General features: G+C 57.0%; 1 non-coding gene across 1 annotated transcript; it reads left to right on the forward strand.

Moving 5' to 3' along the window:
• Window positions 1-13,762: 13,762 nt before the first annotated feature.
• TRNAK-CUU (transfer RNA lysine (anticodon CUU)) lies at window positions 13,763-13,835 on the forward strand. Its single transcript has one exon. It is a non-coding gene; the product is annotated as a tRNA-Lys (tRNA).
• Window positions 13,836-16,598: the final 2,763 nt, after the last annotated feature.

A 16,598-nucleotide genomic window follows, 5' to 3' on the forward strand; every position in this document is an offset into this window, starting at 1 on the left:
GGGGGGGCATATCTTCAGTATGCATGTCATGTGGCTGGAAGTACCTTCTCCCCTAGCTCCCACGTGCGCCCCAGAAGCTAAATCAAAAGGCACGTGATTGAAATGCCTTCCCTGGTCGACGGCAGTTGATGCTCGTGCTAACGCCGAGCCACGGTAAAACATTACCAGCAGCAGGGCTGCAGAGGAGGGGTCAGAGTCAGAGCCAGACTCGTATCCATGCAACCATCTGCACCTGAATTTCATGGCTGACGGTTCTCGGGAGGAAGACTTGAGCTTGAATGTAAAGGAAGAACCCATTTGCCACACGTGGTGTCCAGGCCAGGAGTCCAGGTGGGACCTTGGGTCGACCTGAATGTCACCAGGTGTGTTATCCCAGGGCCAGCGCTGCGCCCGAGGGAAGGCAGGCCCCAGCGGATCCTGGTATGAACAGCACAACGACTTTTTTTTTTTTTCCTTTAAAGATTTTATTTATTTATTTGACAGACAGAGATCACAAGTAGGCAGAGAGGCAGGCAGAGAGTGAGAGAGAGGAGGAAGCAGGCTCCCCACGGAGCAGAGAGCCCAATGTGGGGCTCGATCCCAGGACCCTGGGATCATGACCTGAGCCGAAGGCAGAGGCTTTAACCCACTGAGCCACCCAGGTGCTCCAGCACAATGCCTCTTCTTTGAAGCTCGGCCATCGGCCATCGGGAAGAATCTTAGTGTCTTGGAGGGCGTGTGCGCTTACAAAGAAGATACGTGTTTGGAAAGTAGAGAACCACAGTGCCTTCATCGGTAGCACCAAATTGTGATTATTTTTCTTGGTGTTCATTTTAAAAGCCGCGTGAAGCTCCTTTCTCACTCATGCGCAGGGGATTGTGTTTTGTGGGAGCAACAGCAGGGAGAAGGACCCTGCTGTTGTTCCTACCTGTCTTCTGGCCACCCAGGCCCCAGCCGTCCGAAGCGCTGGCCCTAGGAACCAGCAGTGCGACACAGGGTGCTCTCCCGAGAGACCATGAGACGGTCCGGGAGCCGTGAGCACTCTGAATCAGACATAATAGCTTCTTACATGGTCATTTCTTGAAAGACTTTTATTTATTTCAGAGAAACAGAGCCAGGGAGCATAAATGGGAGGAATGAGAGAGGGACTGAGAAGCAGACTCCCCCATGAGCAGGGAACTCGACGTGGGGCTCGATCCCAGGACCCTGAGATGACCTGAGACAAAGGCAGATGCCGAAATGACTGAGCCACCCAGGCGGCCTGTTCTCAAATTATCCTTTCAGGGCGCCTGGGTGGCTCAATGGGTTAAACCTCTGCCTTCAGCTCAGATCATGATCTGAGGGTTTTGAGATCGAGCCCCGCAGCGGGCTCTCTGCTCAGCAGGGGGCCTGCTTCCCACCCCCGTCAACTTGTGATCTCTCTGTCAAATCAAATATTAAAAATCATCCTATTTCTTTTTCCTTGAAGATTTTATTTATTCATTTGAGAAAGAGTCAGAGAGAAAGCATGAGCAGGGGGGCAGGGCAGAGGGAGAGGGAGGAGCAGACTCCCGGCTGAGCAGGGAGCCCAACATGGGCCCTCCATTCCAGGACCCCAGGATCACGACCTGAGCAGAAGGCAGACAGACACTCAACCGACTGAGCCATCCAGGTGCCCCTAATATCATCTTGTTTACAGACTATTGTAGAAAGTTACACTAATCAGTCCGTATGTACCGCATCATGGACACCAGCCAAGGTGTGGGAGGCAGAGACATTCAGCCTGGAGTCCGCTTGGTCAGAAGACCCTGGTCTGCCTTGCTGTGTGACCCTGAGTGAGTCACGTTGCCGATCTGAGCTCCGGTTTCTTCCCCCATAAAATGAGGGTGTCCATGCGTGATTCAGGGATTCATTTCTACACCTCTGTGTTCTTTTCTCAGTGCTCTTCCCATGCAAACTGTTTTCAGGGTCACTTCTTGCCACAAAGTGGAGATCCTATAAGCATCATAGTTCCTTTGACTCTTCGTTCTTGTGAATTGTTTCCTTGATGCAGGTCAGGGCGCTTCTCACTGGCTCTTACCATCGAAGCGTGCTCACCCAGAGGAGGACTGTGGCTCTCAAGGAGGTGTTGGCAGTCACGGCCCGAGCCCAGCTTGGAGCCGGCCCTCGTGAGGCTTCACTGGGGACTGCCCTGAGTGTGGGAACAAGACCCAGGTGTGGCCTCGAGGGACAGCCTGGTCCTGCCCCTGGAGCGGAGGGGACGGTGAGGAGGGAGGCGTGGGTCCATGGCTCCCACGCACCCTGAGAAGTGAACCGTCAGCAGCTGTGGACAAGAGGGCCACAAGCCGATCCACGCACCGAAGTGCAGCGTAGCCTCCATCTCCCTCACCTGCAAGCTGACCCAGCTGTCCACCTGCTACTGCTTTCACTGTCTGCGCGGGCCAGCTCACACCCAGCACACGTTTGCTGCAGGCTGGCTGTGCATCCGGCCCTGTGCGTTGGCCGAGGGGCGGGGGCAAGGACAGGCACACGCACACGCACACACATGCGCACATATACACATGCGTACATGCGTACACACGTGGACGCACATACAGACACACGTGCACGTATGCACACACACACGTACGCACATATGTACGCTCACACACGTGTTTATGCCCAGCGGCTGTGACTGGCTTTGAAAACCACCTCACAGTCTCCCTCTATTCTGTTTGCATGGACTCCCCTGAACACAAGGGTGCAGACAGCCCTCAGGCTGAGAGGGTGGGGACTAGGAGATCCAAGCCGGGGACAGGGATGTAGGCACTGCTAGCGGCAGAGGAAGGCGCCCAGGGGCAGGAAGGCATCGTGAAGGGGACAGCAGCTCACGGCGGAACAATACGAAGTAATAATTCTCCAGCAAGATGCTTGGAAACGTTCAGCTTCTATTCACAAAATGGAAGAGGCTCAAATTACATAATGCTAAAGCCGACAGAGTTATGGGGGCCAACCGGTGCCGCGGTGGCAGGGGTTTGACACAGCTCTCGGGAAGCGGGAGCTCAGCGGATGAAAGGTCACGGACAGAAAACCTCAACGATGCCAACGATGCCATTAACAAGCTCCATCGATGGGGTAAGTTCAAAGCCCCGCAGCCGACAGAGAAAGGACATTCACGTGTTCGGGGAAGTGACTTCGTAAAGATGGACCGTGAGCGGCCGCGGAACCATCTACGGCAGGAGGAGGGCCGTCCGGCCAGGCAGACCTCCAGCCTCCGATCACAATCCGCTAACAACGTAACAAAATCCTGCACGCTGCAGGAAAAGCTTATAAGTGATGCCAAGAAATAAAGCACAATGGAAATTAGGACACATTCAAAACCAAACAGTGAGGGCGCCTGGGTGGCTCAGTGGGTTGAGCCGCTGCCTTCGGCTCAGGTCATGATCTGAGTCCTGGGATCGAGTCCCGCATCGGGCTCTCTGCTTAGCGGAGAGCCTGCTTCCCTCTCTCTCTCTCTGCCTGCCTCTCCATCTACTTGTAATTTCTCTCTGTCAAATAAATAAATAAAATCTTAAAAAACAAACAAACAGTGAGATCGCTGACGGAGAGAACAGGTCCTCCGTGTGTGCAGTGTGTCAGACCTGCTCCAGACGCTTCTTACCTCCCCACCCCGTTTCCCAGGGGAGGAAAACGAGGCACGGCGTGGTGACAAAACCGCAGGGTTCCAGGGCGGCGGAGCGGCGGAGCGGGAGCCAGAGCCAGCCTGGAGGTCCAGTCCAGAGCTTCGTGCCCAAACCCACCGGAGCAGCTGACGCGCTCTCAGCTCCAGCTCTTGGAAGGAAGTGGCTCGTGGCCGGTCCTTCACGTGGACGGGTGAGCACGAGGCAGGCGCCCCGTCAGGCACCTCATTCCGACTCAGGAGCCTCACCCCACCCTCCCCTGCCGCTTCTGAGTCGGAGCTCGGTCTGGACGTCCTGCCCCACACTAGGCCCTGCCTAGCCTTTTCCGCCTCTCCTCCCTGGCTCCCTAGGGGCTCCTGACCCCCTTCCGGGCCCCAGCCTTCCCTGCTGAAACCCCAGCCCACATCAAGGCCCAACTCAAAGGGCCCATTCTGGAGCCCTCCCACCCAGGTGGAGTGCCCCGGGGCCATGAACGGCAAAACTGACCTTGCTGTCCCTCTGGGTCCCTGTGCCTGGCCCTGAAGGGCTCTGCGTTCAGCTGGGAGTGAAACTTCCCTACAGCCTTGAGTTTTATCTTCAAAATTCATCCAGTTTGCAGTCGGCTCCATGTTGATTTTATAGAAATCCTCACATGACAGAACAGACTTAGAAAATGCTCCGAGCAGCCTCCAGGCAGCGCGGCGGCAAAGCGGGCACTCGCGTAGGCTCCCCCGCCGGCCTCCTCTGGACCCGGACCTCGCGCTGACCCGCTCCTGCTGTTCCCTCTGCCTGGGGGGCCGGCCCCGCGAGATGGGGTCTGCCTGTGCGCCCACAGGGCCTGTGGCGCTCGCCGTCCTGGCTCTCCGGCCCCTGGGCTCTCCGCCTCCTGGTCTGAACCCCCTTTCCCTTGCTTGCCTCCCCCCTGTCAGCGCATCGTCAGGGTCACGGGCAGCGGGCTGGGCCTGACTGACAAACGGCACGCACGTCCCCGCTCTGTGCACTGATAAGTCACGCACTCCAGCCACCCCTTGGTTTGGCTTTCCCCTGCTTCCTGGGGGCCTGCAGGGCACCTGCCACAGGGTGCCCATAGTTTAGTCCCTTGTGGCCTGACCCCCTCCTTGGGCCGAGCAGGAGCCTCCTCCCGCAGCAGCCGGGGACAGGCTTCCTTGATCTGCTTGTCGCGCCGGGAAGGGTGTGGAGACTCGGCTGAACAGCACATGAGCACGGCCCCGGCCCTGACCTTTCCACCAGATGCTTCTCGGCTCTCAAGTCACTGGTTAAAATGCCAAGTAAACAGAGATCTGTGAAGCCACTTTCAGCTGCCTGGGGGTGGATGGGCTCCTTTCTGAATTGTGCCAAGAATGAATAACCCCCTAGCCACCACACTGGGCGGATGTGGGGCAGGGGGCGCTGCCCCTGCGGGGGTCCAGCTGCCTCCATGAGTAATCCCAGCGGTTGCTCCGAGACACCCCAGGGAGACGGCCGGCTAGAAACGAAGACAGGGCAGCAGTTCGGTCAGCAAGACCCAGGTTCATAACTCGAGGAACAGGGGAGAGGCAGCCTCCCAGGTTCTAGCCAAGCCACAGCCTTAGAAATGGGGAGACTGGTCCCAAGACGTTTCCCAGGACAGAAACCCATGGCATGGCCTCTCTCCCTCAGTCTGACGAGGTCCCAGGAGGAAGGCAAGCCGGCCCATTCGGTTTGCCTGGGGCTGGTTTTCTGGCACCTGGGACCCCGCCATGCTACACGTGTGCAAACCCAGGTGGGGGTCACCCTGCCCCCCCCCCGGGTTACCGTTTCTCTCTCTTCCCTGTCTCTAAGGTCTCCCAGGCAAGTTCTAGGGGGTCAATGAAATAGGCAGACATAGCTGAGGCCCAGCCTGTCCCCTGGACCCTCTGGGCCCTGGCGGGTGGGGGGTGGGGGGAGCTGGAACTGCTCGAGGCTCTGACATTGCCCAGGCCCTGCCCTGCCAGGTGCCCGAGCCCCAGATCTCTGGTGCGGCAGGTCTCCCACAGACTCACTCTCTTGTACGAAAGACAATTTAAAAGCTCTTTCGGAACAGCTGAACCTCAGTCTCCATCAACATTTCTTCTGATAAATGCCGAGATCCATAAAGTGGGTGTTTGGGGACAGTTTAGCTACAGGGTGGCTTGTCTTTCTGTTACTTTGCAGTTTAGGGAGACCCACACAGCTCTGTCCCTGACTCTCTGTGTCACCTCGAGCAAATCTGCACACCTTTTAAAAAAAAGTTATTATTTTAAAAATGTTAAGTGCCGTGAGTTCCTGTACAGTGTCGTGTTCACTTCACGAGGGCAATACAGTGACACGACATGTCCAAGTGTGACTCAGCGCTCACCAGGCCCACGCCTCGCGCTGAGCCTTGAGCTCTCTGAGCTTGACGGGGGGGGGGGACACAGAGATGCTCATCTCTACCACACTGAGCTGCTCTGTGGAGTAAGGGAGAGACACCCGCCCTGCACACAGAAGGCCCTCAGCTGGGGTTTGGGGAAGCCGGCCAGGGTTCAGTGCAGACACAGGGACTCCCCAGGGAAGAAACTTGAGATTTCTGCCTCCTGGGCCCCAGCAGCCCACAGCTCAGCTCTGCTGTTAAATATTTGTATTTCTTTTCCAAGATTGCTTTGGCTCCTTGGGGAGAAGAGGGAACCCCAGTACATTGGTACTGGGAATGCAAAGGGGCGCAGCCACTGGGGGAAGGTTCCTCGAAAAGCGAAAACTAGAGCTACCCTACAATCGGGCAAATCCCCAGGCCCAGGGGCGGGTTTTGTTCAGCGGGCTTGGTGTTGGCATTAAAAACACTCGGCGCTCCCGGAAGCCTGGAGGGCTCGGTGGGTTGAGGGCTGGACTCTTGATTTCTGTTCAGGTCCAAATCCCGGTCCTGGGGTCTGGCTGGGGGCGCAGAGGGGAGTCCGCAGGCCTCCGCCTCCTACTGCCCCTCCTCCTCGCATATGCGCACGGACGCTCCCTGGCTAACATAAATCTTGTTTTAAAAAGAACAACAACTTACTTGCCAACATTTAAAAATCAGGAGTTTTTAGTTAAAACCAGGTTTCTGATTCCTTTCTAAACACCGTCGGAAGAGCCGCTGGGGCTGGCCGGCGGGTCCCTGGATCCGGCCTCCCCGCGTCCGCGCCCCGGAGCCTCGTGCGCCCGCCGCGCAGACCCGGTTCGACTCTCCCGAAAATGCAGCCCGGGCTCAGGGAGGGGCTCGGTCCCGGCGAGGGACTCGCGAGCCGCGCGCGCCCTGCGGAGGGGAGGTGCCGGCCGGCGGCGTTGTCCGTCAGGGCCCGTGAGCGGCGCCTCGGCCACTCTGCGCCCCAGGCCCCTCTGGGCACAACGTCGTCCTTCCCGACGCCCGCGCGGCCACACAGCGCGCAGGCCGGCGCCGGGTCGTGGGCACCGAGGCGGGGCGCGAGAGCAAGGGCCGAGGGCGGCGTCCCCGGGTCGCGACGGCGCGGAGCCGGCACCGGTGCGCGGAGGCCCAGCCCCGCCGCGGTGAGCCGGAGGCCGCGGCCAGGCCCGTATCCCGGCAGGATGACCGAGCTTCCGGCCCCGGGGACACCTGGCGGCCGGACACCCCGCGGCCGTCCCGCCGACCGCTCCCCAGCCCTGCGGCCCGCCCGTCGCAGAGCCGGCTCCGGGGCAGGGCGACGGCGGGGGATGGCGCGGAAGAGAACAAAGAGGCTCTGCCGGGCTCACAATGGCACCATTGTGAGCGCTCGGGGCTCCCAGTTCCCCTTCTGTCCCCAACCTGCGCCGGCGCCCGGAGGGCCCGGTGGGAGGACGTGGGAGCCCTCCCGGAGCTCTGCCAGCGCTGCCCAGAAGGTCAGAGGGGAGGCACCGCCATCAGGACCCTGATGGGGGGGGGGGGTAGTTCTCCCAGGGATGCAGATGAAGAATCGGGCGCCCGGGGCGGGAGAGACGCTTCCTGACGTCACAGACCAAACTAGGGGGTCGTTCGGGAAGCCGGCGGCCCCTGGCTCCAGGCCCTACCTCCCCCGGGGTTTAGAGACTCAGACTTTAGACATTTGACCTTTTGTCAGAATGAGGTTGTATGTTGTCACTAACCATACTGACGAGATATAAAAAAGTAAACGTTTATCTTAAATATTTAGAATATATCTAAACTCCTATTCTGTTTTGGCATCCCCCCCCCCTTCTTTTTAAAACAATAGCTTAGGGGCGCCTGGGTGACTCAGTGGGTTAAAGCCTCCGCCTTTGGCTCTGGTCATGATCCCAGGGTGCTGGGACCGAGCCCCGCATAGGGCTCTCTGCTCATTCGGGAGCCTGCTTCCTCCTGCCTTTCTGCCTGCTTGTGACCTCTCTCCCTCTCCCTCTCTCTCTCTGTGAAATAAATTTTTAAAAAAATATTTTAAAAATAGCTTATTGAGATATAATTTACATACTATAAAATTCACGTTTTTTTTTTTTTTCCCCTTAGAGGGACAGAGAGAGGGGACGGTCAAAGGGAAAGAGAGAGAGAGAGAGAACCCCATCGGCCCCAGACCCAGCGCAGAGCAGACCCTGGGCTCCATCTCGCCATCCTGAGACCCTGATCTGAGCTGAAATCAAGAGTCAGATGCCCCATGGGCTGAGCCACCCTGGAGGCCCTATAAGATTCATTTTTTAAACTGCACAGTTCAGTGAGTTTTTCATGTATGGATGTAGAATTAAGACCATGCAATTTAGAACATTTTGTCATCCACCCCCCCACCCCCGCCACAGCCATTAACCTGCCTCCACTGTGTCTCATCTCCACGGATCTGCCTCTTCTGGACAATTCTCATGAATGGAATCCTACAATACCTGCTCTTTTTGGTTCACTTCTATCCCTGAGCATAATGTCCTCAGGAACATCTCGGCTGCCGCCTGAGCCGTCTTGCACTTCTGGCCGAAGGCTGTGTGGGGCTCCCGGTAGACGGTGAGATTATTGCTCACTGGATGGCAGACGTGTGGCGGTTTCCACGTCGTGGCTGTCGGGGACAGCGCTGCTGTGAGCGCGGGGTACGGGTCTTGTGGGGCTGTGTTTCCACTTCTCATTTCTCGTGGGTCCGTGCTAGGTGGTGGCCCTGCCGGGCTGGAGGGTAGCTCTGGGTGCGAGCTTCGGAGGACCTGCCTGCCCTTTTCGAGGCCGCGCCTCCATGCCGGCTGAGAGCCTAGGAGGGTTGTGGTTCCTCTTCCTCCTTACCTGTGCTCTTGTCACCTGTCGGCTTCCTGACAGCCTTGGGTGAACTTGGCAGCGGGGTGTGGCCTCTGCTGAACCGCCCGGCCACCTCACCCCATCCCCACGATGCCCAGCGCTGGCCGGGGCTACTCCTTCCCTACATCAAGCCCGTGTCCTGGAGATGAAAGAGATCCCTGGTGGGAGCACGCGGCAGGATTCTCCTCACTTAAACCAGGCCTCTCCTGCCAGACCCACAGGCTAGTGAGGAAGTCCAGCGCTCTGCGGGCCAGACAGAAGTCATGCATACAGGCTTCTCCGGGGTCCGGGAGGCGGTTTGCGAACAGCAAGGCTATATGGGTTCCCAGTGGGCATCCGGACCCAGCTGGTCTCAGACCAATGCCCGTGCGCTGACTTCCTGCACACTTGGCCGAGAAACAGCGCTGAGGCAGAAGGGAGTGTACTTGACCGTGTGTGTGCAAAGAAGAGCTCGCTCACCATCTGGGAAGCAGCAGCGCCTTCCTGGGGAAGGGGCCTCCTGACCGGGCTCTTCCGGGATGCAGCTGGCAAAGGAGAGTGGGGAGTGAGACACTGGGCCCGGGAGAAGGACACTGGCCTCCTGGAGGCCTGCGGATGCAAGGGTCCTCTTTTCCCAGCTCAGTGTGGCTGGAGCAGCAGGGTTGGGACTGGGTGGGGGGAGTCGGGAATCAAGGCCCAGAGGTGAAGCAAGACTCCTCAACGCCAGGCAGGTCTGCTGACGGTCCGACCTCGGACTTCATCCCGGCAGTGGACAAGCCTGGAGAGTTTTAGGGGAAATATCTGAGAGATGGCGCTGGCTTCAGAGGTCTCCCCAGATCATTGAGGAGTCTGGTACCCAGAGGGCAGAGGGAAGGGCACCGGGCTGGTTCTTAGCTCAGCCATCTCCGTGGTGACTCTGGAAGATGCTACAGGTCCCTTGGAATGAAAAATCCCTGCGAGAGATTTCAAGTGTCTTTGTGTCTCAGGCCGCTGCCTTTGTCCCCACGCCTCAGAACAAAGAAAGTGAATGGAGAGCGGGAGGGGCAGGAGACGTGGGGGTCAGGTGGTGTGAGGCAGAGGGGCCTGTGCAGCCTTAGCCCCGCATCCTCCATCCGTCCACCCTCCCCTGCAGGCCTCCCAGGACCAGCACCTACTGGCAGTCAGGTCATGTTTCTTGGGAAGAATCCTCGTCGTACTTGGGGAGAGTCTACGGAGACCAGGGCTTTCATCCAGGGGCCTGGGTGGGCACTGGGTCATGAGCTCCTTAGGGCCTCCCGAAGCCCACCCTCACTCCCCCTACCCTCCTATTTTGCAGCTGAAGAAATAGAGGCCCGCATTAGGGACGTGGTCTGCACAAAGGCTAAAAATTGCAGAACGGCCTCAAAAAATTAAACTTAGAATTACCCAAGGACACGGAAATTCCATTTTGGGAAGTATGTCCAAAGGAGGAAGGCAGGGGTTCAAACGGATATTTGCACACCAACATTCAGGGAGAAGGTGAAGCAAGGCAGATGCCCTTTGACAGACGAAGAGATAAACCTGAGGAGGCACAGACACGCACCAGAATACGGCTCAGCCTTGAACGGGAAGGCCTTTCCGACACCTGCTAGAGTGGTACCTTGAAGATAATAGGCTTGGTGAAATACGCCATCACAAAAAGAAAAGGACTGGATAATTCTACTAGGGTGAGGCTCCGGGAGGGGTCAAATCGTGGGACCCAGGGTCCGCGGGAGGTGCACGGGGAACTAGAGTCTAATGGGGCCAGAGTGTCAGTTTGGGACAATGAAAGAGTTCTGGAGATGGATGATGGTGACCCGACAACATGAAGGCACTTACTACCCCAGAGCCCCGGGGTTCACAAAGGTTGAAAAAGGGAATTTTACGTCATGAGTTATTTCACCACCATTCTGAAAAAGAGAAACACACACGCACACGCACACACACACGTGCACATGCACACACACACGCACACACACTTCTAAAGGAGCAAGCATCCAGATATCTTTGGTCTGCAGTGGTTCCTTCTGAGTAACAGGCTCTGTGGAGTTGTATCATTTTGGTCCTGGTACCCCAGGAATTGGTTTGGTTTAAATGGCTTAAAATCGGAGGTACCGGGGCGCCTGGGTGGCTCAGTGGTTAAGCCGCTGCCTTCGGCTCAGGTCATGATCTCAGGGTCCTGGGATCGAGTCCCGCATCGGGCTCCCTGCTCGGCAGGGAGCCTGCTTCCTCCTCTCTCTCTCTGCCTGCCTCTCTACCTACTTGTGATTTCTCTCTGTCAAATAAATAAATAAAATCTTTAAAAAAAAAAAATCGGAGGTACCATGAGCCCCACGATCAGCTTTCCTCCTTCGCCTGGACAGCTAGAAAGGTGTGGACCACATTGGCAATTCTCCTACACAGGAGAGGAACTCAGGACTTCTGGGTTCTCATCTCTGTCAGCCTAATTGTAAGGCAACCTATGAACGTGGAAAACGGGTCATGGTCTCATTCACCAGTCCTACCTCTGTTTTACTTTCTTTTTTCTTATCTATTTTTTTAAATTTATTTTTTATTTTTTAAAAGATTTTATTTACTTGTCAGAGAGAGCACAAGCAGAGGAACAGCAGGCAGAGGGAGATGTAGGCTCCCTGCTGAACAAGGAGCCCCACGTGGGACCCGATACCAGGACGCTAGGATCAAGACACGAGCAGAGGGCAGACGCCCAGTCCACTGAATGACCCAGGCATCCCTCATCTATTTTTTTTTTTTAAATAACCTTTTTAAAAAAACGGTTTTGGAAGGATTAAATGCATTTTAGGAAGCTAGAGAATAAAGGCAAACAAAAATTCGAAAAGTAAAACTTGGGATTCCTAGCCCCAAGTGTCACCATTAATAACTTACTATGTGGCCTTCTTTTTCCTGAGAGGAGAGATTACATTTTGCTTGCAGTCCCCTTCTTCCAATCAGTCCCCTCCACTTTCTCCTAGAGTGAATTTTCAGCTCACCGGATAGTCCAACTATGTTCATTTCCCCCCGTTGATCCCCAAATCTGCTGGACAGCTCCTTACCCAGAACAGCGTCCAATCCAGGGTCGCCCATCCCATCTGCCTGGTATGGCCCCTGGGCCTCTTCATGGAGCAGAAGTCCTTTCTGGAAACACAGTTCTCATTGAAGACCCTGGGCCCGTTGTCCTGCAGAGTCCCCACCCCCCAGGGACGTTGGGTGGCTCAGTTGGTTAAGGACCCAGCTTCTGCTCAGGTCATGGTCCCTCTGTCCTGGGAACGATTCCCCTATTGGGAGAACCCGCTTCCCCCCTCCGCCTGCCGCTTGCTCTGCTTGTGCTCTCTCTCTCTTTCTCTCTCATTCTGACAAGTAAAATTAAAGAAATCTTTAAAAATAAGTAAAACCTTAAAAAAACACAAAAGCGGGACGCCTGGGTGGCTCAGTTGGTTAAGCAGCTGCCTTCGGCTCAGGTCATGATCCCAGCGTCCTGGGATCGAGTCCCGCATCGGGCTCCTTGCTCCACAGGGAGCCTGCTTCTCCCTCTGACTCTTCCTTCCACTCTGTCTACCTGTGCTCGCTCTCACTCACTCTCTCTCTGACAAATAAATAAATAAAATCTTTAAAAAAAAAAAAAAACACAAAAGCATTTCCACCTTCTGATTTTGTGTTACTGCGTCGGAGTGGCGTCACCCAGCTGGTTGCTTCCTGAGAGCGGGAGTCATTCGGGCCGGCAGATAACACACAGGACACTTCTGGGTAGAATAAACAAAGGCTACTGGTCCCGCGACCTTCACACCGCATCACTGCTAAAGACACACTCCCCTGTTGAGGATTAGTTAGGAAAGCCACTAGCAAAACTCAGATGACTTTCCCAGGGTGGTGACCACCCGTCTGTGCATTCTTCCATCCCACCGCCCATCCTGCGCGTGTGAGGCATGTGGGTCCGGTCACTCTGATCCGTGTGGATGTCCAGTTCCCCACCAACTATTAGCCGAATGGTTTAATTACAGTTTGATAACCCTTGTTTCTAAGGGTTTGCGAAATTATGCTTTTTCTGATCCTACACGTTTGTGGGATTTTTCCTTCCCATGAAGCAGAGGACTCCTTCCTTCATCGTGGGGAACTAGGTGGTGATAATTACAGTTCCTGCTAGAAAAGCAAAACAAGTCTTTGCTTTTTCAGTTTCAGGGGGAGAGCCTTGAAGTAGTGTCCCTTCCCACACTGAGTCTAGGAGATAAAGGTCCTCACCCCTTTAGATCTGTGGGAGAGGCAACACTATAGGGTATTTTCAGTTAATTTCCGAGACTGCTTCGTTTTTCCATTACCGCCTACTGTGTGAAGAATATGCCGTGCTTTGGTTGCAAAATCCCCTAAAACCTCAGAAAAGTTCCAGAAAATCAAGGACACACGGGCCCGCGGAGGCCAGCGAGCTCTACTATGGTGCCTTGAGTTCTGAGCTTTTCTGCAGGATCCGCGTCCACGCAGGTATCCGGCACCTCCCCTGCCCCTTGCATCGGGGCCGAACACGCGCTCGGGGTGGGGGAGCTCTAGGACCGACTGGATCAGGTGTCGGACCCTTCCTAGGCCCCCGTTCATGGGGGGCGAGCGCACGCCCCGGGGTCTCCGGTGGACGAGAGCAGGTGCCCCGCGCCCCCGCCCCCTCGCCCGCTCGCGTCTCGGGCAGCAGCGGCTGCGCGCGCCCCCCTCCCCGCCCGCGACCCCCCCGCCCGCGCGCCCGCGCCCCCCCCGCGCCGCCGTGGCCGCCCGCGCCCCCCACCCTCGCCCGCGCGCGCCCCGCGCCCCCGCCCCTCCCCGGCCGCTGGGGGGCCGCAGGCGCGCGCAGACTCAGGAACCGGCTGCAGCGCGGAGAGAACAACTCCGTCCCCCGAAATAGGAGAAATGAGACCAGCGAGAAGCCCAAGTCCCGCCGCAGGTCGGAGGCGCCGGATTCCGCTGAAAGGCTCCGGGAAGCGGCCGGCTTCCGCCTGCCCGGCTAGCTCAGTCGGTAGAGCATGGGACTCTTAATCCCAGGGTCGTGGGTTCGAGCCCCACGTTGGGCGGCGCGTCTTTTTCCTCTCCGGGGCGCCGGCGTGTCGCCCTTCGCGGGGCGAGCGGCGGCTCCTCGTTTTCGGACGGGGCCACGCGCGGAGACCTGCCGACACCGACCCCGTCTGAGAACCCACCACCGGGCGGGGGTTCGGCCCCGACGTGCGAGCGCGCGGCCCGGGCCGCCGGGGGCAGGGGGACGGCGGCGGCCGGGGGCAGGGGGACGGCGGCGGCCGGGGGCAGGGGGACGGCGGCGGCCGCGCGCCCGGGGCCGGGGCCGGGCTCAGACGTCAGGGATCGAGGGCTCCGGAGGAACGAGGCCGCGGGGTTCGCCCGGAGGCCGCACTGCGTGTTCCTGACCCGCACGTGACCGTGGTCGTTAGGCTGCTGTGCGGGCGCTGGGCGGCGCCGACGAGCCCGCAGCTCAGGGGCGCCCGGGGCGTCCGGGGCGCGCGGACTCCTGACCTCAGACGCCGTCGCCTTCTGCCCGGGAAGGGCTCGCGGTGCCGGGGCTGCTGGAGCCGCCGGGACCGCTTCAGGCAACGGGCCGGCGGGGCTCCTCCGACGGCTCCCCGAAGTCAGCGGCCCAGACGGAGCGTTTCCCGCGGCCGCGCGGGAGTCTCCGGAGACCTTCTGCTGCCGAGGTGTCCCCAAACCCGCTGTCTCAGCGCCACAGCCGGGCGTTTCTGCCCACAGCCGCGACGGGGTCCCTCGTCCGGGACGCCCCTGCCCTTCCCGCGGCCCCTGGCACCCCCGCAGCCGCGGGAGGCCGCTGGCGCCGGGGCGGGACGCGCTGTCGGGCTCCGGAAGACGCGCGGAAAACCTCCGCTTCGGAAAAGAAGACCCCCCAATGCGTCGGTCAGGGCACGAGTTGAACCGTCTTCACCGAGGGGTGCGGGGTGTGCAGGATTTTTCAAAGGCAAAAACCCCAGCAGAGAAGAGGCGAAGCGGTGGATGGCCAGGAAGGCAATGAAGGGTTCACCCATGTATGGATTCACCGGGTTTTAATTCCAGCGAACGTACAGGGTCACGTCCGTCGGGGCGTCCAGACCGCTCTGCCGGGCACCGCCCCCTGCTCCCCGCCCTAAGCTCGCGCCCTCGCCCAGAAGCGTTTCCTGCATCCACTGGAAACCGAACACGGGCTGCGGAGGGGTCGAATGGAGCTCCCCGAGATGCGTCTGTCCAGGCCCTAACGTCGTCTCCCAGAAGGCCGCCTTCTGGGAAATCGAGTTTTTGTTGATGTCATTAGTCAAAATGAGTTCACACTGGAGTCCAAAGGGCTCTGAACCCAGCACGACTTGTGTCTTTATAAAAAGAGGGAATTTGGACACAGGCACACACCCAGAAATGCAGATCTGAACATTAGGGAGACAGCCCGGTGAGGGCGCAGGCACAGGGCGGAGCGGCCCCCAAGCCGGGCGGCCAAGCTTCACCCCTGGAGCTCCAGCGACAGTCGCAGGGCAGGCTTTCCTCCCAGCCTGGGGGCGCCGTCCGGCCCACGCCCTGATCGCAAACTCCTGGCTTCCAGAACCGGCAGACAGCAAACGTCTGACGTTAAGGCACCCACTCGTGGCACCTGGTGATGGTAGCCCCAGGACACTAATTTAATCGGTGTTCTGTTAGGAGGGGATTTTGATTTAAATTGATTTCTTAATGCTCTATATTCAGTAATTACCATTCATCTCATTTGATTTCATTTTAAAAGCGTTAGGAAGGGACGCCTGGGTGGCTCAGTGGGTTAAAGCCTCTGCCTTCGGCTCAGGTCGTGATCCCAGGGTCCTGGGATCGAGTCCCGCATCGGGCTCTCTGCTTGGCAGGGAGCCTGCTTCCTCCTCTCTCTGCCTGCCTCTCTGCCTCCTTGTGATTTCTGTCTATCAAATAAATAAATAAATCTTTAAAAAAAAAAAAAAAAGCGTTAGGAAAAGCGAAGGTTTGATTGGAGGCAAACGTTGAGCTCCAGGGAGAGAGTCAGGGTCACAGTTCCGTCAGAAGTAACACTTAAAAAGGAGCTTGGTCTCAAAGAAAAAAAAATATGTTTTTCTTATTGCTGGCTGGTGATTTAATATACCGACTGATGACTGATTACTATTTTTGCTAAAAGAATGTATTCAAAGATATGCCAAATCAACACACCTGACTGTCCCCTGAACTCATATTAGCACACTTGACATTCAGTTGTCCTGTAAAGGATTTATTTTATGAAAGCGCGCTAGTTCTCTGTAATTCAGTGTCTCTGACAAGCAGAGGGCAAGAAAAAGGGAGATATCTTACAAATGAAATGCAAAGAAATGTATGAATCCTGATCCTGATTTGGATGTCTGGATCCTGATTTGAACCAACCACTCATGAAAACACATGTATGACACAATCTGGGGAATCTACTTGCTGACTGGATACTGAAGATACTAAGAAGCTATTTATTTATTTATTATTATTTTTTAGAAGTTATTTATTCTTAAGGGTATTAACAGTACTGTATTTAAACAAGAGGGGCGCCTGGGTGGCTCAGTGGGTTAAGCCTCTGCCTTCAGCTCAGGTCATGATCTCAGGGTCCTGGGATCCAGTCCCGTGTCGGGGCTCTCTGCTCAGCAGGGAGCCTGCTTCTCTCTCTCTCTCTCTCTCTCTCTCTCTTTGCCTGCCTCTCCATCTGCTTGTGAGATCTCTCTGTCAAATAAATAAAAAAATCTTTAAAAAAGAGCCCTTCACCTGGGATGAGCACCAGGGGGTTGTAAGTGATGAATCACTGAATTCTATTCCGGAAACTAATATTACACTGT

Source organism: Mustela lutreola, chromosome 7 (genome assembly GCF_030435805.1).
Source record: "Mustela lutreola isolate mMusLut2 chromosome 7, mMusLut2.pri, whole genome shotgun sequence".
Classification (NCBI taxonomy): Eukaryota; Metazoa; Chordata; class Mammalia; order Carnivora; family Mustelidae; genus Mustela; species Mustela lutreola.